This window comes from Nyctereutes procyonoides, unplaced genomic scaffold, assembly GCF_905146905.1.
Source record: "Nyctereutes procyonoides isolate TBG_1078 unplaced genomic scaffold, NYPRO_anot_genome, whole genome shotgun sequence".
NCBI lineage: Eukaryota > Metazoa > Chordata > Mammalia > Carnivora > Canidae > Nyctereutes > Nyctereutes procyonoides.
The window spans coordinates 16204641-16231008 of record NW_026575126.1 but is presented as its reverse complement, the minus strand read 5'-3'; the positions used below and the strand labels follow the sequence as shown (position 1 = coordinate 16231008).

General features: G+C 39.1%; 1 long non-coding RNA gene across 1 annotated transcript in view; it reads left to right on the top strand.

Moving 5' to 3' along the window:
- LOC129519291 (uncharacterized) overlaps nucleotides 1–25948 on the top strand; it is a 41033-nt gene extending 15085 nt beyond the window's left edge. The window contains exons 2-3 of the long non-coding RNA XR_008666390.1: nucleotides 12502–12606; nucleotides 25571–25948. This is a non-coding gene — a long non-coding RNA (uncharacterized LOC129519291). The remainder of the gene's footprint in view (nucleotides 1–12501; nucleotides 12607–25570) is intronic.
- The last annotated feature ends 420 nt before the right edge of the window (nucleotides 25949–26368 follow it).

Sequence of the window (26368 nt, the reverse complement as noted above, 5' to 3'; positions counted from 1 at the left end):
TTTATTTCCCTTAACCTTTCCTCATGGTCTTTTGTTTTTCTCTTTTTTCCTCAGCCTCCTTCCTTGTCATCAACTTGTCTTCTGTGTCCCTCATTTTTTCTTCTACCTCATTAACCCTGTCATTAGGACCTCCAGTTTGAATTGCATCTCATTTAATTGATTTTTAATTTCAGCCTGATTAGATCTAAATTTTGCAGTCATGAAGTCTCTTGATTCCCTTATGCTTTTTTTCCAGAGCCACCAGTAGCTTTATAATTGTGCTTCTGAATTGGCTTTTTGACATTGAATTGTAATCCAAATTATGTGTTTCTGGTTCTTTCTTTTGAGGTGAGTTCTTCTTTCTAGTCATTTTGCTCAATGCAGAGTGGCTGTATGAGTGGGCTGAGTCAAGAATATCAACCACAACCTAAGTAAATTTCACCCTAGATGATTCTGCCGAGGTCAGAGACCAGAATTTAATACAAAGATCAGAATTAAATAAAACAAAAGGACCACTAAAGTGAAAACCAAACTTTAAAGTAGTAAGAAGTAAAAGGCCGAGAATCTGAAGAGAAAAAAAAAAAATTAAAAAAAAAAACCGAAGAAAAAAAACCAGGGTGGACTGGGAGGTGGTGGTGGTGACAAAGTTGTAGTGGAGGGAATATGTAGTCTGCTTGAGGGGTTCTAGAGGGTGATCCTCTTGTTTCTGAGTATATTAAGTTCTGTGTGTTAGAAGATGCTCAGTCCCAAATTTATATAAACCAGAAATACTTGTAGAAGTGGGGGGGCACAGCAGAATGGGAATGAGAAATCTCACAGAATGAACCAGCACCATTAGGTTCTGGGTGCATGCTGGTCATGTTTTAAAAAGTATTAACTTCTGCCATTGTAGAACAAAATGAGCCAGAGAAAACAAAAAACAAAACAAAACAAAAAAATCTTATATATCTCCCAAAATTAAGTTGAGTATGTTGAAGGGAATCTAGAGGTGGAAAATCCTCTAGGACCTGTCATTGAAATATGAAAGTCAAAAAGGAAGAATCTTAAAAATGAAGTGGAGGTAAAATATCATATTTAAGGTGGGAAAAGAGAAATAAATAGGAAATTTACATTCTGATATAAAAACAAGTTGTACTGGAAAAAGGAGGAAAAAAAATAGGAGGGGTGCCCTCTGGTTCTATATACTTAGATCCCTCGACTTCCCCTGGAGCTTTCCAGCACTGCTTGGCCCTGCCCCTCCAGCTGGTCTCTGGGGGAGGGGCTGCTGTGCTGACTCTCAGGTGTGTGCACCTGGGGGAGTTGCCCCGCCCCGCCCGTGCCGGGCTCAGTGGGAGCTGTTGACCCCGTGAGACCCCTGGGAGATCACTCCCAGGCACAGGGTGATACCAGGAGGAACACCACCACTGACGGTGGCCAGGTCCCCAGCCCTTGAGTCAGCTCCCGCAGTAACCACCGCAGCTCCCAGTCCGCACTGGCCTAGGTGCTCCCGGGGTGGGGGGGCGCTGATCCACACAGCCTGGGGGCACCTGGGGCAGGAGCTCCCCACTGTCCTGTGCCCTCCCCGCCTCTGCCTGTCCCGGGGGGGACACAGGATCCTGGGCCGTGTCCCCCGGGACCCTGGGATCACGCTCCTGGGAGCCCCCAAGGCAGCAGGGTGCAACCTCCTCCCCCCGGAGCCCCCCCTGACCCACCGACTTCTCCCCAGGACCCCCGGGCGTGGGCTCCAGCCCTTTACTGAGCTCGGCCCGGGGTGTGTGGGCCTCTCTCCCCCTTCGCCCCTCCTCAGGCGACCCCGAGAGACTGGAGGTGTTCTTGTCCCCTCTGCGGTCCTGCCGGGTTTTCCTGCTGAGCGCCTTTCCCTCGGGGAAGAATCCAGTGCAGATTTTTAAAGTTCCCGCTTCTCCGGGGCTGGGGGCCCCCCTGTCCCCAGGCTCTCACCACCCCCTTAGCCCAGGTCCTCATGGGCCCCCTCCCCCACTGGATTCTTTTTTATTTTTTCTCCACCTTCCTACCTTGCTAGAAGCGAAAAACCCTTCTCTCTGAGGCATTCTAGCTGTTCTCTTTTTAAATCTCAGGTTGAGTTCGTAGGTGTTCAGGATGGTTTGAAAGTTATCCAGGTAAGTTGGTGGGGCCCGGTGAGGTGAGGACCCTACTCCTCCGCTGTCTTGCCCCCCCCCACGCTTTTTTCTTTTAACCTTTATACTAACTTTGTAAGTTAGTACCATTACCTTTACTGTATTATTACCTTTCCTGTGAGATATCTTTCATATGTTTTCTTGTTATTAATTAGCACCTTTTCTTTTCAGCTTGAAGAAATCCATCTGCCCTTTTATGTAAAGCCAGTTGGTGATAATGTACTTTTTAAGCTTTTGCTTGTCTAGAAAACTGTTTACCTCTTCTTCAGTTCTGAATGATAACTATTCATGTATTCATGGTTGGAAGTTTTTTTCTTTCAGTACTTTGAATCATGCCACTCCCTTCTGGCCTGCAAAGTTTTTATAAAAAACATCTGCTTGTCCATAACAAGTTGTCTTTCTCTTGTAGCTTTTGAGATTCTCTTTTTTGTGTTTGACTTTTGACATTTTAATTATAATATCTGTTAGTATGGGTCTCCATGGAGTCATCTTATTTGGAACTTTCTGGGCTTCCTGGATCCGAATATCTGGTTACTTCTCTAGGTTAAAAAAGTTTTCAGGCATTATTTCTTCAAATAATTTTTTATCCCTTTATCTCTCTTTTCTCTTTCTGGGATTCCTATAATGAGGATGTTAGTCTTTTGATGTTGTTCCCCAAGGCCCATAAGCTATCTTCCCATTTTTTCATTATATTTTCTTTTTTTTTTTATAAATTAATTTTTATTGGTGTTCAATTTACCAACATACAGAATAACACCCAGTGCTCATCCCGTCAAGTGTCCCCCTCCATGCCCGTCACCCATTCACCCCCACCCCCCGCCCTCCTCCCCTTCCACCACCCCTAGTTCATTTCCCAGAGTTAGAAGTCTTTATGTTCTGTGTCCCTTTCTGATATCTCCCACACATTTCTTCTCCCTTCCCTTATATTCCCCTTCACTATTATTCATATTCCCCAAATGAGTGAGAACATACACTGTTTGTCCTTCTCCGATTGACTTACTTCACTCAGCATAATACCCTCCAGTTCCATCCACGTTGAAGCAAATGGTGGGTATTTGTCGTTTCTAATGGCTGAGTAATATTCCATTGTATACATAAACCACATCTTTATCCATTCATCTTTCGATGGGCACCGAGGCTCCTTCCACAGTTTGGCTATTGTGGACATGGCTGCTAGAAACATCGGGGTGCAGGTGCCCCGGCGTTTCATTGCATCTGAATCTTCGGGGTAAATCCCTAACAGTGCAATTGCTGGGTCGTAGGGCAGGTCTATTTTTAATTCTTTGAGGAACCTCCACACAGTTTTCCAGAGTGGCTGCACCAGTTCACATTCCCACCAACAGTGTAAGAGGGTTCCCTTTTCTCCACATCCTCTCCAACATTTGTTGTTTCCTGCCTTATTAATTTTCCCCATTCTCACTGGTGTGAGGTGGTATCTCATTGTGGTTTTGATTTGTATTTCCCTGATGGCAAGTGATGCAGAGCATTTTCTCATGTGCATGTTGGCCATGTCTATGTCTTCCTCTGTGAGATTTCTCTTCATGTCTTTTGCCCATTTCATGATTGGATTGTTTGTTTCTTTGGTGTTAAGTTTAATAAGTTCTTTATAGATTTTGGAAACTAGCCCTTTATCTGATATGTTATTTGCAAATATCTTCTCCCATTCTGTAGGTTGTCTTTGAGTTTTGTTGACTGTATCCTTTGCTGTGCAAAAGCTTCTTATCTTGATGAAGTCCCAATAGTTCATTTTTGCTTTTGTTTCTTTTGTTTTCGTGGATGTATCTTGCAAGAAGTTACTGTGGCCAAGTTCAAAAAGGGTGTTGCCTGTGTTCTCCTCTACATACATAGTTTTTAGGGTATAGATCCTTTACCTCTTTGGTTAGGTTTATTCCTAGGTATCTTATGCTTTTGGGTGCAATTGTAAATGGGATTGACTCCTTAATTTCTCTTTCTTCAGTCTCATTGTTAGTGTATAGGAATGCCATTGATTTCTGGGCATTGATTTTGTATCCTGCCACGCTACCAAATTGCTGTATGAGTTCTAGCAATCTTGGGGTGGAGGCTTTTGGGTTTTCTATGTAGAGTATCATGTCATCGGCGAAAGGGGAGAGTTTGACTTCTTCTTTGCCAATTTGAATGCCTTTAATGTCTTTTTGTTGTCTGATTGCTGAGGCTAGGACTTCCAATACTATGTTGAATAGCAGTGGTGAGAGTGGACATCCCTGTCTGGTTCCTGATCTTAGGGGAAAGGCTCCCAGTGCTTCCCCATTGAGAATGATATTTGCTGTGGGCTTTTCGTAGATGGCTTTTAAGATATCGAGGAAAGTTCCCTCTATCCCTACACTCTGAAGAGTTTTGATCAGGAATGGATGCTGTATTTTGTCAAATGCTTTCTCTGCATCTAATGAGAGGATCATATGGTTCTTGGTTTTTCTCTTGCTGATATGATGAATCACATTGATTGTTTTACGAGTGTTGAACCAGCCTTGCATCCCGGGGATAAATCCTACTTGGTCATGGTGAATAATTTTCTTAATGTGTTGTTGGATCCTATTGGCTAGTATCTTGTTGAGAATTTTTGCATCCATGTTCATCAGAAATATTGGTCTGTAATTCTCCTTTTTGGTGGGGTCTTTGTCTGGTTTTGGAATTAAGGTGATGCTGGCCTCATAGAATGAGTTTGGAAGTACTCCATCTCTTTCTATCTTTCCAAACAGCTTTAGTAGAATAGGTATGATTTCTTCTTTAAACGTTTGATAGAATTCCCCTGGGAAGCCATCTGGCCCTGGACTCTTGTGTCTTGGGAGGTTTTTGATGACTGCTTCAATTTCCTCCCTGGTTATTGGCCTGTTCAGGTTTTCTATTTCTTCCTGCTCCAGTTTTGGTAGTTTGTGGCTTTCCAGGAATGCGTCCATTTCTTCTAGATTGCCTAATTTATTGGCGTAGAGCTGTTCATAATATGTTTTTAAAATCGTTTGTATTTCCTTGGTGTTGGTAGTGATCTCTCCTTTCTCATTCATGATTTTATTAATTTGAGTCTTCTCTCTCTTCTTTTTAATAAGGTTGGCTAATGGTTTATCTATCTTATTAATTCTTTCAAAGAACCAACTCCTGGTTCTATTGATCTGTTCCACAGTTCTTCTGGTCTCAATTTCGTTGAGTTCTGCTCGAATTTTAATTAACTCTCTTCTTCTGCTGGGCGTCGGGTCGATTTGCTGCTTCTTCTCTAGCTCCTTTATGTGTAAGGTTAGCTTTTGTATTTGAGTTCTTTCCAGTTTTTGAATGGATGCTTGTATTGCGATGTATTTCCCCCTCAGGACTGCTTTTGCTGCATCCCAAAGATTTTGAACAGTTGTATCTTCATTCTCATTAGTTTCCATGAATCTTTTTAATTCTTCCTTAATTTCCTGGTTGACCCTTTTATCTTTTAGCAGGATGGTCCTTAACCTCCACGTGTTTGAGGTCCTTCCAAACTTCTTCTTGTGATTGAGTTCTAATTTCAAGGCGTTATGGTCTGAGAATATGCAGGGGACGATCCCAATCTTTTGGTATCGGTTCAGACCCGATTTGTGAGCCAGTATGTGGTCTATTCTGGAAAAAGTTCCATGTGCACTTGAGAAGAATGTGTATTCAGTTGAGTTTGGATGTAAAGTTCTGTAGATATCTGTGAAATCTATCTGGTCCAGTGTATCATTTAAAGCTCTCGTTTCTTTGGAGATGTTGTGTTTAGAAGACCTATCAAGGGTAGAGAGAGCTAGATTGAAGTCACCAAGTATAAGTGTATTATTATCTAAGTATTTCTTTACTTTGGTTAATAATTCGTTTAAGTATTTGGCAGCTCCCACATTCGGGGCATATATATTGAGGATTGTTAAGTCCTCTTGTTGGATAGATCCTTTAAGTATGATATAGTGTCCCTCTTCGTCTCTCACTACTGTCTTCGGAGTGAATTTTAGTTTATCTGATATAAGGATGGCTACCCCTGCTTTCTTTTGAGAACCATTTGAATGGTAAATGGTTCTCCAACCTTTTATTTTCAGGTTGTAGGTGTCCTTCTGTCTAAAATGAGTCTCTTGTAGACAGCAAATAGATGGGTCCTGCTTTTTTATCCAGTCTGAAACCCTGCGCCTTTTGATGGGGTCATTAAGCCCGTTCACGTTCAGAGTTACTATTGACAGATATGAGTTTAGTGTCATCATGATATCTATTTAGTCCTTGTTTTTGTGGATTGTTCCACTGAACTTCTTCTTAAAGGGGAATTTTAAGAGTCCCCCTTAAAATTTCTTGCAGAGCTGGTTTGGAGGTCACATATTCTTTCAGTTCCTGCCTGTCTTGGAAGCTCTTTATCTCTCCTTCCATTTTGAACGAGAGCCTTGCTGGATAAAGTATTCTTGGTTGCATGTTCTTCTCATTTAGGACCCTGAATATATCCTGCCAGCCCTTTCTGGCCTGCCACGTCTCTGTGGAGAGGTCTGCTGTTACCCTAATATTCCTCCCCATGAAAGTCAGGGACTTCTTGTCTCTTGCTGCTTTAAGGATCTTCTCTTTATCTTTGGAATTTGCAAGCTTCACTATTAAATGTCGAGGTGTTGAACGGTTTTTATTGATTTTAGGGGGGGATCTCTCTATGTCCTGGATCTGAATGCCTGTTTCCCTTCCCAGATTGGGAAAGTTTTCAGCTAGGATTTGTTCAAATACATATTCTGGCCCTCTGTCCCTTTCGGCGCCCTCGGGAACCCCAATTAAACGTAGGTTTTTCTTCCTTAGAGTGTCATTTATTTGCCTTAATCTGTCTTCATGGTCCTTTAATTGTTTGTCTCTTTTTTCCTCAGTTTCCCTCTTTGCCATTAACTTGTCTTCTATGTCACTCACTCGTTCTTCCACCTCGTTAACCCTCGTCGTTAGGACTTCTAGTTTGGATTGCATCTCATTCAGTTGATTTTTAATTTCTGCCTGATTGGATCTAAATTCTGCAGTCATGAAGTCTCGTGAGTCCTTAATGCTTTTTTCTAGAGCCACCAGTAGCTGTATAATAGTGCTTCTGAATTGGCTTTCTGACATTGAATTGTAATCCAGATTTTGTAACTCTGTGGGAGAGAGGGCTGTTTCTGATTCTTTCTTTTGAGGTGAGGTTTTCCTTCTAGTCATTTTGCTCAGTGCGGAGTGGCCAAAAACAAGTTGTATTGGGAAAAGGAGAGAAAGAGAGAGAAGGAAAGAAAAGAGAAAAAGAAAAAAGAAAAAGAAAAGAAAAAGGAAAGAAGAGAAGAAAAAGGGAAAGAAAAAGAAAGAAAGTGAAAAAAAAAGGGGGGTGGGGGAAGCAATCAGAAATCAAAAAGAAAAGAAAAAAGAAAAGAAAAAAAAAACACGGGGGAGTATTTCTGTAGACTTTAAGTCCCTTGACTTCCCCTGGAACTGGTCCGTCCAGCTGGTCTTCTGGGGGAGGGGCCTGCTGCGCTGATTTTCAGGTGTTAGCACTTGGGGGAGCTGCTCCGCCCCTGACTGCTGCAGGGCTCAGCGGGGGTTGTTTACCCCGTGAGGTCTCAGGAGGAACAGTTGCAGTTGCTATGGCAACTCTAGAAGCCTGGATTCAGCCTCCGCAGGAACTACGGGGCTCGGGCTCGGGGCTCTCGGCTTTCCATCTGCAGGGCCTGGAGGCTCCGGGGCGGGGCCGCTGATCTGCTCAGTTCGGGGCAGGAGCGTCCTTGCTGTCCTGGGCCCTCCCGGCCTCTGCCTGTCCCGGGGGGAGGCCGGATCCTGGGCTGTGTCCCGGCGCCCTGTGCTCCGGGGCCTGCGCTGTTGGATTTGCGCTCCCGCCCCGCAGCCCCCTCCCTGGAGCCGCTCCCGAGCCCCTCCGAGCTGCTCCGGTCGGTCCCGCCGTGCGCGCTGCAGCCCTTAGGGAGCTCGGAGCACTCCCCTGCACGCGCAGGTGTCTGTTAGTGTCCCAGGGAGCCCGAGGGCATCCCCGCCCTCCTGGGTCCTGCTCCACCTCCCTGCGGGCCCCTTTCCGCCCGCCCGGGAAGGTTGGTGCAGCTCCTGCTCCTCCGGGACGGGGCTCTCCTGTCCTGGGGACACTCGCCCCGGCCTCAGCCCGGCTCCTCGCGGGGCCCCTCCCCCTCGGAGGCCTTTTGTTTCTTTATTTCTTCTTCCCCGTCTTCCTACCTTGATAGAAGCGCGGATTCTCCTCACTGTAGCGTTCCAGCTGGTCTCTCTTTACATCTCAGGCCGAATTCGTAGATTTTCAGGATGGTTTGAAGGTTATCTAGGTAATTTGTTGGGGACAGGTGATTTGGGGACCCTACTCTTCCGCCATCTTGCCCCTCCTCCTCATTATATTTTCTTTCTGCTGTTCTGATTGGGTGAAGTCCACTGTCCTATCTTCAAATTAACTGAAAAAATTTTTAAAAGATTTTATGTATTTATTCATGAGAGACAGAGAGAGGGGCAGAGATATAGGCAGAGGATGAAGCAGGCTCCTTGTGGGGAGTCTGATTGGAGACTTGATCCCAGGATCATGATCTAACCCAACCACTGAGCCACCTCCAAGGGTCCCTAACTGAAACTTTTACTTTGTTCATCTAGCCTGCTGTTGAACCACTCTAGTCTGTTTTTAAGTTTGGTTATTGTAGTCTTCAGTTCTGTGGCTTTTAGTTGGTACTTTCTAGTATTTTCTATCTCTTTGTTGAAGTCTCACTGTGTTCATTCATTCTTATCCCAAGTTTGGTGAACATCTTTATGACCATTATGTTGAGCTCTATATCTGATAAATTACTTACCCCTGCTTCATTAAGGTTTTTTTTTTTTCCTGATGTTTTATCTTGTTCTTTTATTTGGAACATATTCTTCTGTTTCTTCATTTTTTTTGACTTAGTTTCTCTGTATTAGAAGAAATATCTACCTCTCCCAGTCTTGAAGTGGTGGCCTTGTGTAGGAGATGACTGTTGCCATTCAACCCTGCCTTAGCTCTTGGTTTTCTCTCAGACCTTTGTAATTGTCTAAGCTACCTATTATATTTTTAATAGCTCCCGGTAGCTGAGGGTATGCCAAAACCTGTTGGTGTCACAAAGGGGAGGATCTCAACCAGCACCTAGATTCAGGCTAATTGGAAGATAGACCATCTATCTTCAGCTATTAAAGTATGCAAGTATGCATAGTCCTTTGGGATTGTAAGCATAAGCCCTGTTGGCTACCAGAGCTAGACAATCTAGAGGTGCCTCTGGGCAGTAATCACAAGAATTGGGGCTCCATAGTATTATGGGAGGTTTTTTCTGGGAGATGATAGCAAGCTGTTTCAAGGCAGAGGGAGAGTACAAAGATGGCATCCACTGGGTAAATTCCCTGAGTAGCTCCATAGGCCCCTAGGAAGAATGTAAATATAGCATCCACTAGAAAAAGAAAAAAGAAAGAGATTGTGCCTGTTGGCTAGAGCAAGGCAGTGGAAGAGTGTGACAATGCTGCCCACCAGTCTTTTTCCCCAGAGAGGGTTTCAGCAGGCTCTTAAGTGTATCAAATTAGATGTCTGCCCCTCAGGCCAATGCTTCATATAAGCAGGTGAATCTTTTTCACTTAAAGTCTGAGTGCTACCAGCTGCTTCTGAGCTGGGCTCTGGGTGGTTGAGTCTAAGCATGATGTGAGCCCTTTGAGAGCTGTTTCTTAGATTGCTACAGTCTTATGGTGTGAACTCTCTTGGTTTTCAAAGCTCCATGTTTTGGGGGTTCATCTCTCAAGTGCAGATCTTAAAAGTTGGGATGCTGGATATGGGTTCAAATTCTGCTCCTCAAGGACAAGCTCCAGGTTTTGAATTTCCCTCCTGACTATAGGTCTCCACACTTCAGGTGAGGTTTATGGCAACTTATGGCAAGATTGTGTCCTTGCCTCTTTTACCTGCTTTGATGTGGCTTTTTTACCTACCCAATGTGTAGTTGCTGCTTAGCCAGGCTTTAGTTTTTTTTCAGAGGAAATTGTTCCATAAGTAGCTGTAGATTTGGTATGTCTGTGGGAAGAGGTGAGTTAAGAATCTTCCTACATCACCATGTTGAACTGGAACCCATCTTTCTTATTTTTTAAAAAATAATTGTCTTATATTGAAATAATTTCACACCAACAAAAAATTGCAAAAATAGTACAAAAACTTCTCTACATCCTTTGCCAGAAAGCTCTTTCAAGCTTTGCCAATTATTCCAATAATGTTTTTATAGCAAAAGCACCCAAGCCAAGATCAGGTGTTGCACCCAGCTGTCATGTTGCTCAATCCTTGAATCTGGATCAGTTCTTCATCTTTTTTTTTTTTTAATTTTAATTTTGTTTTTTGACATTCTTTCCCTGCCTCTCTTTCTGAAGAGTTAATCACTATTCTTAAATTAGCTTAATTAAATCTATTGTGTTTTATATCTTCACTGATTATATATATGGAACTCTACTAGTTTATATTTTAAACTACATAAATGGTATCATACAGATGCAATCTTTTGTGATTAGGAATCTAATACTGGTTGTTTTTTTTTTTAAGGTTTTATTTATTTATTCATAGAGATGCAGAGAGAGAGAGAGACAGAGACACAGGCAGAGGGAGAAGCAGGCTCCATGCAGAGAGCCTGACGTGGGACTCGATCCAGGGTCTCCAGATAATGCCCTGGGCTGCAGGCGGCGCTAAACCGCTGCGCCACCGGGGCTGCCCAGGAATCTAATACTGTTGTTTGTCATGTCTGATGATTCCTTTTATGTCTTGTAGCTTCTTTTTGAAAAAAAATGAACTAATTTTTAGTAATTTAAAAAAAAATTTGCTTCTGTCACAGATCCTTGTGGTTATCCCTGGCCAGAGACCAATTTTTATATGAATTTCTTTCTGGACTTAGAAGTTCCAGGATTATTCAGATATTGTAAATTTGAAACCCAAACCTCCTGGAACACAAATCATGATGATACATTCTCTTGGAAGACCATTTTCCCTCTCTTTTCAGAGTTCATGCCATGACAGAGAAGCTTCTCTGTCCTCTTGGTGTGCTAGGGGGTACATTTTGTCTAATTTATCCTTTCATTGAGGATACACAACTTCCCAGAGGTTTTTTTTTTTTTTTAAGATTTATTTATTTATTCATGAGAAACACAGAGAGAGAAACAGAGACATAGGCAGAGGGAGAAGCAGGCTCCTTGCAGGGAGCCCGATGTGGGACTCAATCCCGGATCCTGGGGTCACACCCTGAGCTGAAGGCAGACCCTCAACCGCTGAGCCACCCAGGTGTCCCAACTTCCCAGAGTTTTAATTTATGTATGTAGGGAGAGAGTATGAGGAAGGGCTTATAGTTTCTAATCTCTGCTTTCAGCAAGTGCTCAAAATTTTGTCTTCAGTTATCATATGGGCTTAAACATTCCAGTACCTTCCTTACAGAAACCTGGGTACAGTGACTTACCCAAATAAGTAAGCTTCACTTACTAGGCAGCTCGGGGGGGGGGGGCAGCTTTCTGTGTTTCAATTTTGCTGTTCTTAGCATGTAGCTTTCATCCTCTTTTTCACAAGATGGTTTCATATTTCCAGGGATCACATATATCTTTAAGGTTGAAAAAAGAAAGAAAGGTGAGGAAGAAGGTACTTGCCAACTGAGGCTGCTTTCTCTTTTTTTTTTTTAAATCAAGAAAATAACTTTTTCACAAGCCCCATCTAGTAAACTTTCACTTACGTCATTGGCCAGACCTGGGTCATTTGGTTTCTTGTTATACAATAGAGTTTGGTAAATCCAATGTGCCCTGTTTAAAAATACTAATATTTAACAAGGCCCATTGTTATCCTGAACAAAACAGTGGTGCTGTTAGTAAGGAAGAAGGTAAGAATAGTTACAGGACAAACAACTATCAATCTCTGCCATGCTACTGAAAGGCAAGAACTGAAAATCTCCTGGGCTCTACTACAGTGCAACTTCCTCTCAGTTTTTAGGATGATAAATAGAGCAGCAAAAAAACTTGCAGAGCACGGTGCAAAATGAAAGTATGAAGCCCCCAGTTCAAGGAGCAGGAGGAAAGTGGCATTCAAAGGCACTAAAATAAAAAATAAATTTTGTCTAATTTAAAATGTTATCTAGTCTGTGGTTTCCCTTCTGTGGTTTCTTTTTCAACTTTCATAGTATTTTTGTTTTTTATTTGCTATTTAACATAATTCTAAACAAGAAAAACTAAAAATTTAAATTGTTAGCATGAATTTACTATACATCTTCATATTGTACAATGCCAATTTTAAAATGAAAATATAAGAACATTTAACATGTATGCATAATGATCTTTCGATCATTGACACAATTTGTATCTCATATGGTGTATATGCATTTACATTTCATTATTACCAAAATAGTGTTGCAAAAATCTAATTTAATTTCTAAAATTTTGTTTCTTGATATAGGCACATTGTACCATTATTCTCTACCTTTGGCTTACTAATGAGTGAGGAAAGACTAAAAGGAAGAACTATGGATTGCCCTTTCCTTCTGTCATCCTGTTCCATGGTGTAAGTGATTGGCAGTTTCCATACATTCTTGCCTTGTACTCTGGTTAGTCTGTTGGAATTTTTTCTTCATGAAGTATTGCAAACACTGTGTGAGTAGGGAAGCAAGGACCTGCAGTGGACATGTGTATCCAAAAGTGCTGATATGGAAAGATCTCCAAGGTGTATTTTTTAAAAGAAGCAAGGTGCAGAACAATTTTTGAGTCCTCTGTGTAAATAAAAAAGGAATGTGTGTACTTATATAAGTACATTGTATATGCATAGCTTAAAAAAACAATATAAATAAACTACACTGATTATCTTTTGGGAAAAGGTACAGTGGTAAGGAGTGAGAATGGTTTGAGCTTTTCACTTTTCATTTGTATCTTTCTTTACTGCTTGGATTTTCAGTCTGTGTATGTACTTATAACACTTTCTATTTTTATTTTTTGGATTTTAGAGTAGCAGTTTTATTGATTTAATAAACAGTTCCTACTCATTAGAAATATTCAAACAGCAGGGGCACCTGGGTGGCTCAGCGGTAAGCATTTGCCTTCAGCTCAGGTCATGATTCCTGGGTCCTGTGATGGAGCCTTGCTGAGCAGAGAGCCTGCTTCTCCCTCTTTTTCTGCCCTTCCCCAACCCACTTATGCACTCTCTCTCTCTCTCTCTCTCAAATAAAATCTTTAAAAAGTGAATAGCTAAACCTCATGTATTTCTTCTATATGAGAGAGATTAGATACTACAAGATCCCTCTTGGAGTCATTAGAGTAATTTTGTATGAGTTTTTTTTTCCCTTCTTAAAAAACTATCTGTTTCAACCTTAGACGTTATCTGTTAAATTATTATATTAAAGGTGAGCTAATGGGAGCACACATTTTTAAATTTTTCCTTTGTCATCCTACAACCTTACATAGCTTTTATTATTTATATTTTTCAGTCAGGAGTTAAACAGAGGGTCAGCATTAATGTCCAGTGTTATTGGAGGATGTAGGAAAGCAAGTGCTCTCATACACTGTTGGAGGAAGTATATGATCAAGATATTTGAAATGGTAATTTACATATTTGTCAAAATTTACAACGTATAAGCTCTTTGACTCAGAAATTCTATTTATAGGAATCTATTCAAAGTCATGTTTATGCAAAGATAAGCAAACAAATATTGTCTTGCAATATTGCTTTTTTCCCTAAATTTTTGTTTAAATTCTAGTTAGTTAACATAAAATGTAATATTGATTTCAGGAGTAGAATTTAGTGATTCATCATTTACATATACCACCCAGTGCTCATTGTAATAAATGCCCTCCTTAATACTCATCACCCATTTATGGAAAAAAATCCCTAAGCTATGTTCTTAAGGGGGAAAAGCAAGTCATATAACATACCTACAGTGTGATTCCATTTATTTATTCATACACCTACATAGGTACACAATGATACACATAGAGAAAGAGACAAAGAGTGGGAAGGGCCTCGGAGGATAAAGGGGGAAATTTCACATTTAATCATATATACTTGGGCAGCCTGGGTGGCTCAGTGGTTTAGCGCTGCCTTCAGCCCAGGATATGATCCTGGAGACCTGGGGTCGAGTCCCACGTCAGGCTCACTGCGTGGAGCCTGCTTCTCCCTCTGCCTGTGTCTCTGCTTCTCTTTCTCTCTCTCTCTCTCTCTCTCTCTCTCTCTCTCATGAGTGAATAAATATTTTTAAAAAATCATATATACTTAATAACTACTCTAGGATTTTACAACAGAAATGCATTCATTGTATAAAAGAGTGAGGAAGGGGAAAATAAACAGAATTCCAGTTTCTTTTGAAAAATTTATTATGTGAGAACAAGGAATCTAATTAATTATGTCTGGTATTTCATGTTTAAGAATTAATATAATAATTAAATCTGCATTATGTTTCAAATGAAAAATTTTGATGCAATTCACATGACTTCGATATCAGCCATATATTATTAGCCAACAAGCCAAAACATTCCCTCACCTCAAAATGACATAATTTCTTTCCTATTATGCTTAGGATCTTGGAATAATTTAGCTCATCACATCATTTAATCCTGAATAAAAGTGTTATTGGCCGCATTACTCTCTTTCAAAGCATTTGTAGAAATATCTTGCCCTTTATGCCCATGTTTTCACTAAGAGGACTAAATACTTATTCCACTATAAAATAAGGCCTGATTTTAATTTTATTTTGTACTTCAGTTAGTGATACTACTTTGTGACTTGGAATGAAGATAAACAAGGAAGAGTAAAATAACAATATTTTATTAAATAACATTTAATATTTAAAATAACATTAAATTAATGCAACTCACACTAGCAATAAGCTTTCTATCCTGAAAGGTACATATCAGTTATTAACTGATGCTTTGAAGTATGGAAGTAAGAGAGGTATGGAGATATTGGAGACCCAGTCATCAGAGCGGTATAAGTTTAAATTCTTAAGCTTTCGAGAAAAATTTCAAAAGGACCCACTTAACCTGTTGCTCACCAATCAGATCAACTAGCAGATGCCTATTATGAGCAACCCCTATGATATATTTGGTGGATACCAACAGTGAAAGATAGTCCCTTCTGTCAAAGAACAGGCACACATAACATGCTGAAGGTCAAATCTAAGAAAGCTTAGCTTTGAAGGCATTTAAGTGGTCAGTGGAGTTATAGATATTCAGAAATCTTGCTAAGAAGTACAAAATATGATCCTCGTGCTCTGGGGGCAAATAATCTGGTTTTATTCACATGCAAAGAAAACCTACACTGTGAGGCTGTGTATTGCCAAGTATTAATTGAGTAGAAGAGAGAAGTGCTATGGGACATCATAGAAGGGACTCCACTATACATGAGGTAGTCAGGTAAACCTGACAGCATGGGAAAGAAGACTGGGTTAAAGATGCAGACTCTAGAGTCATTTACATAGATGTGATAGATAAGGTTTCCATCTGGAGATGTACAGAATGAGAAGGAAAGGAGGATTAAAACCTAAAGAAAATAAGAGTGTGTGAAAATGCCATTAAAAAAATAAAACATCCAGAAATTTAAAATACATTTAAAATAAACATTTTATGGACTGATAGCTTATTAGATACAGAAAAAGAGATATTAATAGATGGAAGAGAGTTCTTAGGAAATTATACAGAAGGTAGCATGGAGAAATAGGGAATGAAAAGTATGAATTAAGAAAACTGAGGTGAGGGGTGCCTGGGTGGCTCAGTCGGTTAAGTCTCTTCCTTCGGCTCAGGTCAGGCCTGCGATAGAGCCCCATGGTTAGACTTCCTGCTCAGCAGGGAATCTGCTTGTCCCTCTCCCTGTGTTCCTCCCCTCCACTCATGCTTTCTCTATTTCTCTATTTCTCAAATAAAATATCTAAAAAAAAAAAAAAAGAAAAAAGAAAACTGAGGAAAGAGTGAGAAAGTTACTATCCAGCAAAATTTCCAGAAAGCAAGATAAAAAGGAGAGAGACAAGTTTGATGAAATAATTGTTGATAATTTCCCAGAGTCGTTGAAATAATGTCTCAAAGTCAATAATCAGGAGCATCAAGCTGAATAAATAAGAAGTACACCTTAGACATGTTGCAGTGAAATTGTAGTGCAGCAAAGAAAAAACCATCACCTTAGAGTGCCAAATAATGGCACCTTTCAGATAAAGGCTGAGAAAATTTACCTCTCCCAGACTGTCACTGAAAGATTAAAATAGTTACATCAATGTTTTACATTGTTGGAAGATGTATTCATATACATTGTGTACATAAGATACATGTACAGTGTAGTAAGTGGTAAAAGTATTAAAACAAGCACAGGAGTAAGAAATGTATCAAAATAGTGATTATCCGTGGGAGAAAGGAAGAAAATAGAATTGGAATTTCGTTTGTACTTCTTAAGCTAGTATATATGGGCATTCATTATATTCTTATTTATGTGTTTTTTTGTTTTTTAAGAGCATGAGTAGAGGAGGGGCAGAGGAATAGGGAGAGAGAATCTTATGCTCAGCAGCTCAGAGCCCAACATGGGGCTCCATCTCATGATTCTGAGATCATGACTTGAGCTGAAATCAAGTCAGTTGCTTAACCAACTGAGCTACCCAGGCACCCCATTATTTTTAAGACTTTTTTTTTTGGGTCTACTTCAAATATATTTAAAAAGGCAGGAGAAGGTTTTAAGAAAGAGAATGAACTACACTATAAAATATATAAAATATTGCACCAGAAAATGAGACCAGGAAATTCCACAATTTTGTATTCTAAAAGGCCACGGAATGTGGTCCAGAGAATTATTTTCCTAGGGAAGGGAGAATGGAGACATCCTTTACAGGCTGCCTACATCTACCCTTTCTCCTTCTTTCCTGTTATAATAGAGGAGTTGTCCTTCTGTCCATTGAAGATCAGGCCTTTCTCTGTTCTGAATCCTATCTCTCCCACCTTTTTAAGACTCCTATATTTATCCCTTTTCTTTCCTATTATTTTTGTTCTCTCCCTTTCTACAAGTTCCCTAGCAGCATTCAAACATGCTTAAGTCTCTCCTAGTTTTAAATTCCTAAATTGCCACAAAACCAAAACCTGCCTCTATTTACTCTCACGATGTTATTCTAACCACTGCCTTATTTATCTCCCTCCCATGTGAGCCAAACATCTTAAAATAATTATCTCCAATTTGTGTCTCCATGTCTATACCTCCTATTTACCTCTGAAACCACTCTAAATGTAGCTCCTCCCCACCCACCAAACAAAAATTACTCTTCTAAAGGTCACTAGTGATTTCTCTCTCTTATTCTTTTACCATTACTTGGTATTTTGTACCACTTCCTTCTCATTCACCATCATGATAAATGCAGTATTTAGAGAGAATTTGCCATATTCCAGGCACTGTGTTAAGTACTTTATGTGCATTACTTGCTTTTTTCCATATCTCTCTTCTTCTACTTCTACTGATTTTCCTTCTACTTCTCAAGTGGATATTCTTCAGTTTCTTTACTCATCCTCATCTCTCTGACCTTTAATAGATGAAGTTCCTTGAAGGCATCATCTTTATTCCTGTACTCTTCTCACTTTATACCACAGATAATTGCCTCCATTCATATATATCTATACAGAGATGACTACCTCTTTTATTTTCATTTCATCCATTAATACTTCAACATGTAAATCTTAAAAAGATAACTCCTCTTTTTTTGATAAAATATAACCATAATATCATTATTGTACCTAAAATAAAACTAACTGTAGTTCCTTAATATTAGCAAATAGTGAGCAACTTTCCAAATGTCTTATAAATATCATAAAATTTTCTATTTTTTAAAAATTCAGGTTCTAATCAAGTTTTTCCCTTGATTACAAATCTTTAATGTTTCTCAGTATTCTCAGGATGAAGAAGAAAATCTGTAACCTGTCCTATAGATTCTGCATGATTTTTTCCTTGCTTATCTAGTCAGCAAGATCAATAGAATCAAATCTGGAAATCTAAATGTTATGTATGTATGTATGTATGTATGTATTTATTTATTTTTAAAAGATTTTATTTATTTATTCACAGGAGACTCAGAGAGAGGCAGGGAGAAGCAGGCTCCATGCAGGGAGCTGGATGTGGGACTTGATCCTGGGACTCCAGGATCACGCCCTGGGCTGAAGGCAGGCACTAAACCGCTGAGCCACCCAGGGATCCCCTGGAAATCTAAATGTTTTACAGCCAGTATTTTGAGTTGACATACATCTGATAATATTAAGTAAAAAAGGGAACTGAAACCCTTTTTATGAAATTTGCATCTTTTTTTTCCTTTTTTAAGTTTTTATTTATTTATGATAGTCACACAGAGAGAGAAAGAGAGGGAAAGACACAGGCAGAGGGAGAGGGAGGGGGGGAGGCAGGGTCCATGCACCGGGAGCCTGATGTGGGACTCGATCCTCGAGACCCAGGATCGCGCCCTGGGCCAAAGGCAGGCACCACTGCGCCACCCAGGGATCCCTGCATCTTTTGGAGTAAGTTTTAACCAAAAGAAGGGAGTTGAGAACTGATGAGGGAAGTGATGCAGCTTGCTCATCTAAGGTAAATGGAATGGCCTTAGTAGACATTATCCTTGGACAGCCTGCCATGTGTGCTCCACAGCAAATTCTCAGGGTTTGGGGGAAATCTAACACAGTTGAAACTGTTTTCTGTGTTATCCTCGGACAATCTCCACAAGCGACTGACCTGTTTGCAGCTAGTTAATTAGTTTATCTTTCAAGATGTGGAAGCAAAACTTGGTCTTCCTAAACTATCTGCATATTTTTTTTCCCTCATAAGTACAGTTCTTTGTTTTTCCTTGACAATAGTCAAGTGATGGTCTCCCTCTATATGAAAAATTTTGTTTGCAGATAAATAAATGTTTCTGAGTTATTCTTTGGTAATAAAGGCTTGGTCTTGCTCTCAAATCTGTTATTTCTTTACTTTCTCACCTCAATTGGTCAAGATGGAAATACGTAGTATTTTCAGTTGTTTTTTTTTTTTTTTTGTCCCTCACCCCTAGTTCCTTTCTATTTTCCAGTTCATTACTCGGATCTGAATCTACTTTCAAAATACATCTTGATAGCAACCACTATAGACTGAGCCCAAACCATCTATCATTTGGACTACTGAAATTCTCTCTCAGTTTTTTTTTTTTAAGATTTTATTTATTCATTCAGAGAGAGAGAGAGGGAGAGGGAGGGAGGGAGGGAGGGGCGCAGAGACACAGGCAGAGGGAGAAGCAGGCTCCATGCAGGGAGCTCGACATGGGACTCCCTCCTGGGCCTGCAGGATCACGCCCTGGGCTGAAGGCGGTGCTAAACCGCTGCGCTACCACGGCTGCCCGCCCCCACCTTTTTTTAAAAAAAGATTTCATTTATTCATTCATAGAAACGCACAGAGAGAGAGAGAGAGAGAGAGAGAGAGAGAGAGTCTCAGTTGGTTCTAATTGTTCTTTCTACATTCACATTCATCTCCTTCCATTTTATCTCCCCACAGGAGGCAGAGTGGGTTTTATTTTTTTTTTAAGATTTTATTTATTTTATTTTTTTGAGAGAGAGGACAAGTCAGGGAGGGAGGGCAGGGGGAGAGACAGAAGGTCAGCAGGGAGCCTGATGCAGGTCTTGATCCTAGGACCCTGAAATTGTGACCTGAGCAGAGGGTTATTATACTCAACTGACTGAGCCACCAAGTAGCCCTGCCAGAGGTTTTTTTTTTTTTTTTAAACCTATTACTCATCACATATCTCTCCCTGCTTAGATACTTCAGATGGCTTCCATTATGTATGATAAAATGATAAATCATGAATCCTTAATGAGGCCTACTTTTTCACAGCCTGCTTGATCTGGCCCCCATAGACCTCTCTAAGCTGATCTGGTACTGTGTGTTTTCCTCATAATTATAGACACACTGCCCTTCTTTGAATACATTTGGCAGCAAATCGTTTACTACCTCAGGACCTTGACACGTGCTATTCCTTCTGTATTAAATCCCCATTGCTACATTAGAAGTTGGCTTACATATTACTTCCTCAGGCCCTTTGTGAACTTCCTACTAAGTTAAGGATTCTCTTCTAAAGTCCTTTAAACTCTGAACACATTTTATAATTTTAATAGCTTGTATAATAATTTGTTTAATAGCTTATTGCTTACTAGTCTATGAACTCCAAAAGGACAAGGATCATATCAATTTTTAAAAAATTCTGTATAATAAGTGCCTAGCATGTAGCAGGCACTAAATACTTATTTTGAACAAATGAATGAGAGAAGATATATGATAGCATTTAGTACAGTGCCTGACAATAAGGCAATGCTCAAGTTGATTTCCCTTTTTTATTTGAAACATTTACATCATATATTGGCCTTTAATGGAATGTTATTAGTTTTTTTTTAAGTTATGTATTTTAAATCTTTTAGATGACTACAATCATTCCACTAGATGTCAGGCTAACCTAAAAAATTATTTGCTATAAAATTAAAATATTATGATTCCAGTGTTTAATTGAGCTGTTGTTAGATAATTCCTATATTTTTAAATTAATGAAGAGAGAGGCTGTTTTTGTAGATGCTTTTGAAATTGAGGTTGTAATGCTCTATGATTGTATATTGAGCACCAAGAATGTAATCCTCCTGTGCTGTAGAAGGTTACAGGGACTTTGGGTTCTTTTTTTTTTTTTTTTTTTTGACTTTGGGTTCTTTATCAGAGGATTAAATCCTATCAGTAATAAAATATTCATAAAATATAATAAGTTAATAGTGGCTGATAATTATTTAGCACTAACTATATGCCAGATACTTTGCTAAAAGCTTGTTTGATCTCACTGAATCTCAATTAACAAATTAGGTCAGTAACTAAAAGTATCTCAGATAATAAAACCAATCCTGTGATATAAAAAGTATTACTAATATTATTTCAAGAACTTGAGTTTGGAGAGGTTAAGCAGGTGTTCTTTAAAACTCTAGGAGAGGGAGGCCTGAGTGGCTCAATTAAGTGTTTACCTTTGGCTCAGGTCATGATCTCAGGGTCCTGGGATCCAGCCCCATGTCAGGCTCCCTGCTCAGCGGGGAGTCTGCTTCTCACTCTCTCATACTTTCTGTAGCTCTCTCTCTCTCAAATAAATAAAATCTTTAAAAAAAAGACAAAAACTCAAATAACATAATTCCTTATAAAAAGAATTATTTATAAGAATAAAGAAAATGGGAACTTGTCAACATTCACTGCCGCTTGGAATTCAAGATTTTGTTTATGTGACATAAATAAATGATGTTGTTTAGCAGAAGAGATTAGGATTAGGAAGAGATTAAGGGGTGGAAAGAGCATAGATTTGTAATTAGACCTTCAGTATCAACATTTAGCTTTAGTCTGATCTTGGGCAGATTATTTCATATCTTTGAACCTTAGTTCTGCTATCAGTTAAATGAGGATAAAATATAATGCCTACGTTACAGTGCTAAAGTAAGGGCTAAATTGGAAAATGTGAAAGCATCTACTACTTTTTGGTATGTAATAAGTTGTAGTTCAGTAAATAAACTTTTATTACTTTTGTTACAAATGTCCCAATCTGAGAACAACAGATATTAATTTTGTGGCTACTATGGGTAAAAAAAAATTCTCATATTTTGGTCATGGTAGATGAATGTAGCAATGTCTAATAAAATAGCAATGTCAAATCAATACCTGAATGACCAAAATTTATGAATAATTTTCATACAAAGGTTAATTATTTAACTTTCAGAATTATTGAGGATATTTCCATTGAGGAGTAGGAATTAAGACTGTGTATCTGCTAGGGGTCCTGGGTGGCTCAGTTGGTTAACTGACTGTTCAGGTCATGATCTCAGAGTCATGGGATCAAGCCCTATATTGGGCTCCACACTCAACAGGGAGTCTGCTTGAGACTCTCTCTCTCCCTCTCTGCTCCTCCCCCTCTTGTGTACATGTCCTCTCTCTCTTTCAAATAGATGAATAAATCTTTTAAAAAAAGATTTCTATATCTTGTAGTTAGCATTTTTTCAAGTATCTCTGGTGGTTGGCTATAATAATGAAAGAGGTAGAGAGAGAAATGAGACTCACCATTTTCTTCCCATGTTTATTACTACTTACCATTTATTAATACTAGTATATTGCTTCTTGCTTATTTCTCATGAATGGCCTCCCAAATCATCGTGACATTTCAGTCTCCTTTACACAAGTTTGAAAGATGAATACTCCTAAAAGTCCAGCTCTAACCATATCAAAACTTGCTCAAGCATCTGCAGTTTCCATTGCCTACCAAAGAAAGTATAAACTAGTCTTGGTTAGACTCATGCTGTAGACTGTTTCCCTCATTTTTTTTTTATAAATTAATTTTTATTGGTGTTCAATTTACCAACATACAGAATAACACCCAGTGCTCATCCCGTCAAGTGTCCCCCTCCGTGCCCGTCACCCATTCACCCCCACCCCCCGCCCTCCTCCCCTTCCACCACCCCTAGTTCATTTCCCAGAGTTAGAAGTCTTTATGTTCTGTGTCCCTTTCTGATATCTCCCACACATTTCTTCTCCCTTCCCTTAAATTCCCCTTCACTATTATTCATATTCCCCAAATGAGTGAGAACATACACTGTTTGTCCTTCTCCGATTGACTTACTTCACTCAGCATAATACCCTCCAGTTCCATCCACGTTGAAGCAAATGGTGGGTATTTGTTGTTTCTAATGGCTGAGTAATATTCCATTGTATACATAAACCACATCTTCTTTATCCATTCATCTTTCGATGGGCACCGAGGCTCCTTCCACAGTTTGGCTATTGTGGACATGGCTGCTAGAAACATCGGGGTGCAGGTGCCCCGGCGTTTCATTGCATCTGAATCTTCGGGGTAAATCCCTAACAGTGCAATTGCTGGGTCGTAGGGCAGGTCTATTTTTAATTCTTTGAGGAACCTCCACACAGTTTTCCAGAGTGGCTGCACCAGTTCACATTCCCACCAACAGTGTAAGAGTGTTCCCTTTTCTCCACATCCTCTCCAACATTTGTTGTTTCCTGCCTTATTAATTTTCCCCATTCTCACTGGTGTGAGGTGGTATCTCATTGTGGTTTTGATTTGTATTTCCCTGATGGCAAGTGATGCAGAGCATTTTCTCATGTGCATGTTGGCCATGTCTATGTCTTCCTCTGTGAGATTTCTCTTCATGTCTTTTGCCCATTTCATGATTGGATTGTTTGTTTCTTTGGTGTTGAGTTTAAGAAGTTCTTTATAGATTTTGGAAACTAGCCCTTTATCTGATATGTTATTTGCAAATATCTTCTCCCATTCTGTAGGTTGTCTTTGAGTTTTGTTGACTGTATCCTTTGCTGTGCAAAAGCTTCTTATCTTGATGAAGTCCCAATAGTTCATTTTTGCTTTTGTTTCTTTTGTTTTCGTGGATGTATCTTGCAAGAAGTTACTGTGGCCAAGTTCAAAAAGGGTGTTGCCTGTGTTCTCCTCTAGGATTTTGATGGAGTCTTGTCTCACATTTAAATCTTTCATCCATTTTGAGTTTATCTTTGTGTATGGTGCATGAGAGTGGTCTAGTTTCATTCTTCTGCATGTGGATGACCAATTTTCCCAGCACCATTTATTGAAGAGACTGTCTTTCTTCCAGTGGATTGTCTTTCCTCCTTTGTCGAATATTAGTTGACCATTGTTTCCCTCATTTTTATTGTGTGTATGCCCTCATATCCAGAGCTGGATCAAGGTATGTGGGCACACACAAACTACTGTCCTTAATCCAACTTTATATTGTAAAAATATTCATAAATTTATTTAATGGGGCTGGAGTGAAATAGATTTTTTTTATACTTTAAGAATTTTTTAAAATTTAGGAAAATACAAAGAATAGTATAACAATACTTTTATTCCTCTGATATAGAATTAAACATTGTTAATTTTTTTATCATATTTTAGATTTTTCTTAAAAGAGCCAAAACATTACTGTTTAAGCCTTAGGGACCTAAACCAACACCCCAGTTCAATTCAGCTTTCTAATTCTGCTGATGCTTCCTCTATGAAGAGTTTAATGTATCTTCTGTGTAAACAATTTTTAAATACTTTTACTTACTTAAATATGGTATATGTTGTGTGATTTTAGTTTATGTGTATGATACCTTATTGTATCTATCATTTGCAATTTTCCTTACTCATTATTTGAAATCTCTTCAATATAGATTGGAAATAGGTATAATTTATTTTTTTTTAGCTGTTACATAGGCCCATGTCATGAATAGTTCACATTTTATTTTTTTTTTTTTTTTTTTTTTTTTTTTAATAGTTCACATTTTAATTGTCTAGTCCCCTACTGCTGGATACTTAGATTGTTTCCTGTTTTTACTGTTAAAAGCCATGCTGTAGTGAATGTCTTCATGTATCTTGGAACACAAGTATGAATTTCTTCAGGGGTGATTGGGTGGCTCAGTCAGTGGGGCATCTGCCTTCAGCTCAGGTCATGACCCCAGGGTCCTGGGATTGAGTGCTTCTCCGTCTCCCTCAGCCTGCCACTCTGCCTGCTTGTGCTCTCTCTCTCTCTTTCCCTCTGTCAAAAAAAAAAAAAAAAAAAAAAAAAAAAACCTTAAAAAAAAGTTTCTTCTGGGTATCTTCTATGTGTACATACTTTTTATTTTACCAAATACAGCCAAATTGCTATCAGGAAAAAGTCTCTATTTCCTCCCATCTTCATAAAAAAATATTATTGGGTGGAAATAAAATTATCTTGTTGTTTTTTAAAAATCTGCATTTCTCTACCTTCCAGATTGTGACTCTTTTTTCTAAAGTTGTTGGCCTTCTAATTTTCCTTCTCTATGAATTGACTGTTCATATCCTTTGCACATTTTTTGTTGTTGAATTGTTGATATTTTCCCTGTCTCCCTTTTTTTTGAGCCTGAAAATATCTTTTTCCTATTACTATAAACTTTAGTATCTAAATTGTTTTTTTTTTCATTAAGCTATCTAAAATTTATGTCTAATCCAAATCCAAAGAACTAAACTCAATACTGAGTATCCTTATACATGGATGTGATGTGTTTCTTCATTTATTCAGATCTTTAAATATTTTCTTTAGTAAAGTTTTATAGTTTTCTGCACAATAGTCTTCTACATTTTTGGTTAGATTTTTTTCCCCTGGATATTTTATCGTTTTGTTCATATTGTGAATGAGAATTTAAAAATTACTATTTCTAATTTATTTACTTATAAATAAGAACATTATTGAATTTCACATTGGATTCTCATATTCATATAGTTTTGGTTGCATCTCTCAGGATTTTTTTTTAAAGAATTTATTTATTTATTCATGAGAGACAAAGAGAGTGAGAGAGGCGGAGGGAGAAACAGGCTCCATGTAGGGAGCCTGATGTGGGACTCGATCCCGGGACTCCAGGACTACACCCTGGGCTGAAGGCAGGCTAAGCTGCTGGGCCACCCAGGGATCCCCCTCTCACGATTTTCTGTGAAGATGGTTATGGTTTCTTTTTTTCTTTTTTTTTTAAGGTTTTATTTATTTATTCATGAGAGACACAGAGAGAGTGGCAGAGACACAGGCAGAGGGAGAAGCAGGCTCCATGCAGGGAGCCCAACGTGGGACTCTATCCTGGGTCTCCAGGATCACACCCTGGACTGAAGGCAGCGCTAAACCTCTGAGCCACCCAACATGCCCATGGTTTTCAAATAATGACAATTTTGTCACTTTCATCATTATATTGTTATATTTGTCTTTTTACATTTGTTAGTGCCTTTAGCGTAATATTGATTAAGAGCAATGCTAGTAGATGTCTTGGTACATTCCTGATGTTAATGGGAATTCTTCTCATGTTTTCTAGAAATCATGATGCTTGATACTGAATTGTCTAGATATTTGTTAAAGTTCCTTTTATTTATTTATTTATTTTTAATTTTTTTAATAAATTTTTATTTATTTATGATAGAGTCAGAGACACAGGCAAAGTTCCTTTTAGAAACCAATTCTTTTTTTTTTTTTTTTTTTTTTTTAGAAACCAATTCTTCAAGTTTTTCTCTTTTAAAAATCATGAATAGCTGGTCGAATATGTTAAATACCTTTCTGCATCTATGGAGATATTCAGAATTCTTTTAACTAGTTAATATAGTGAACTGCTTTAATAGGGTTTCTTTTTTTTTTTAATTTTTATTTATTTATGATAGTCACACACACAGAGAGAGAGAGGCAGAGACGCAGGCAGAGGGAGAAGCAGGCTCCATGCACCGGGAGCCTGATGTCGGATTCGATCCTGGGTCTCCAGGATCGCGCCCTGGGCCAAAGGCAGGCGCCCT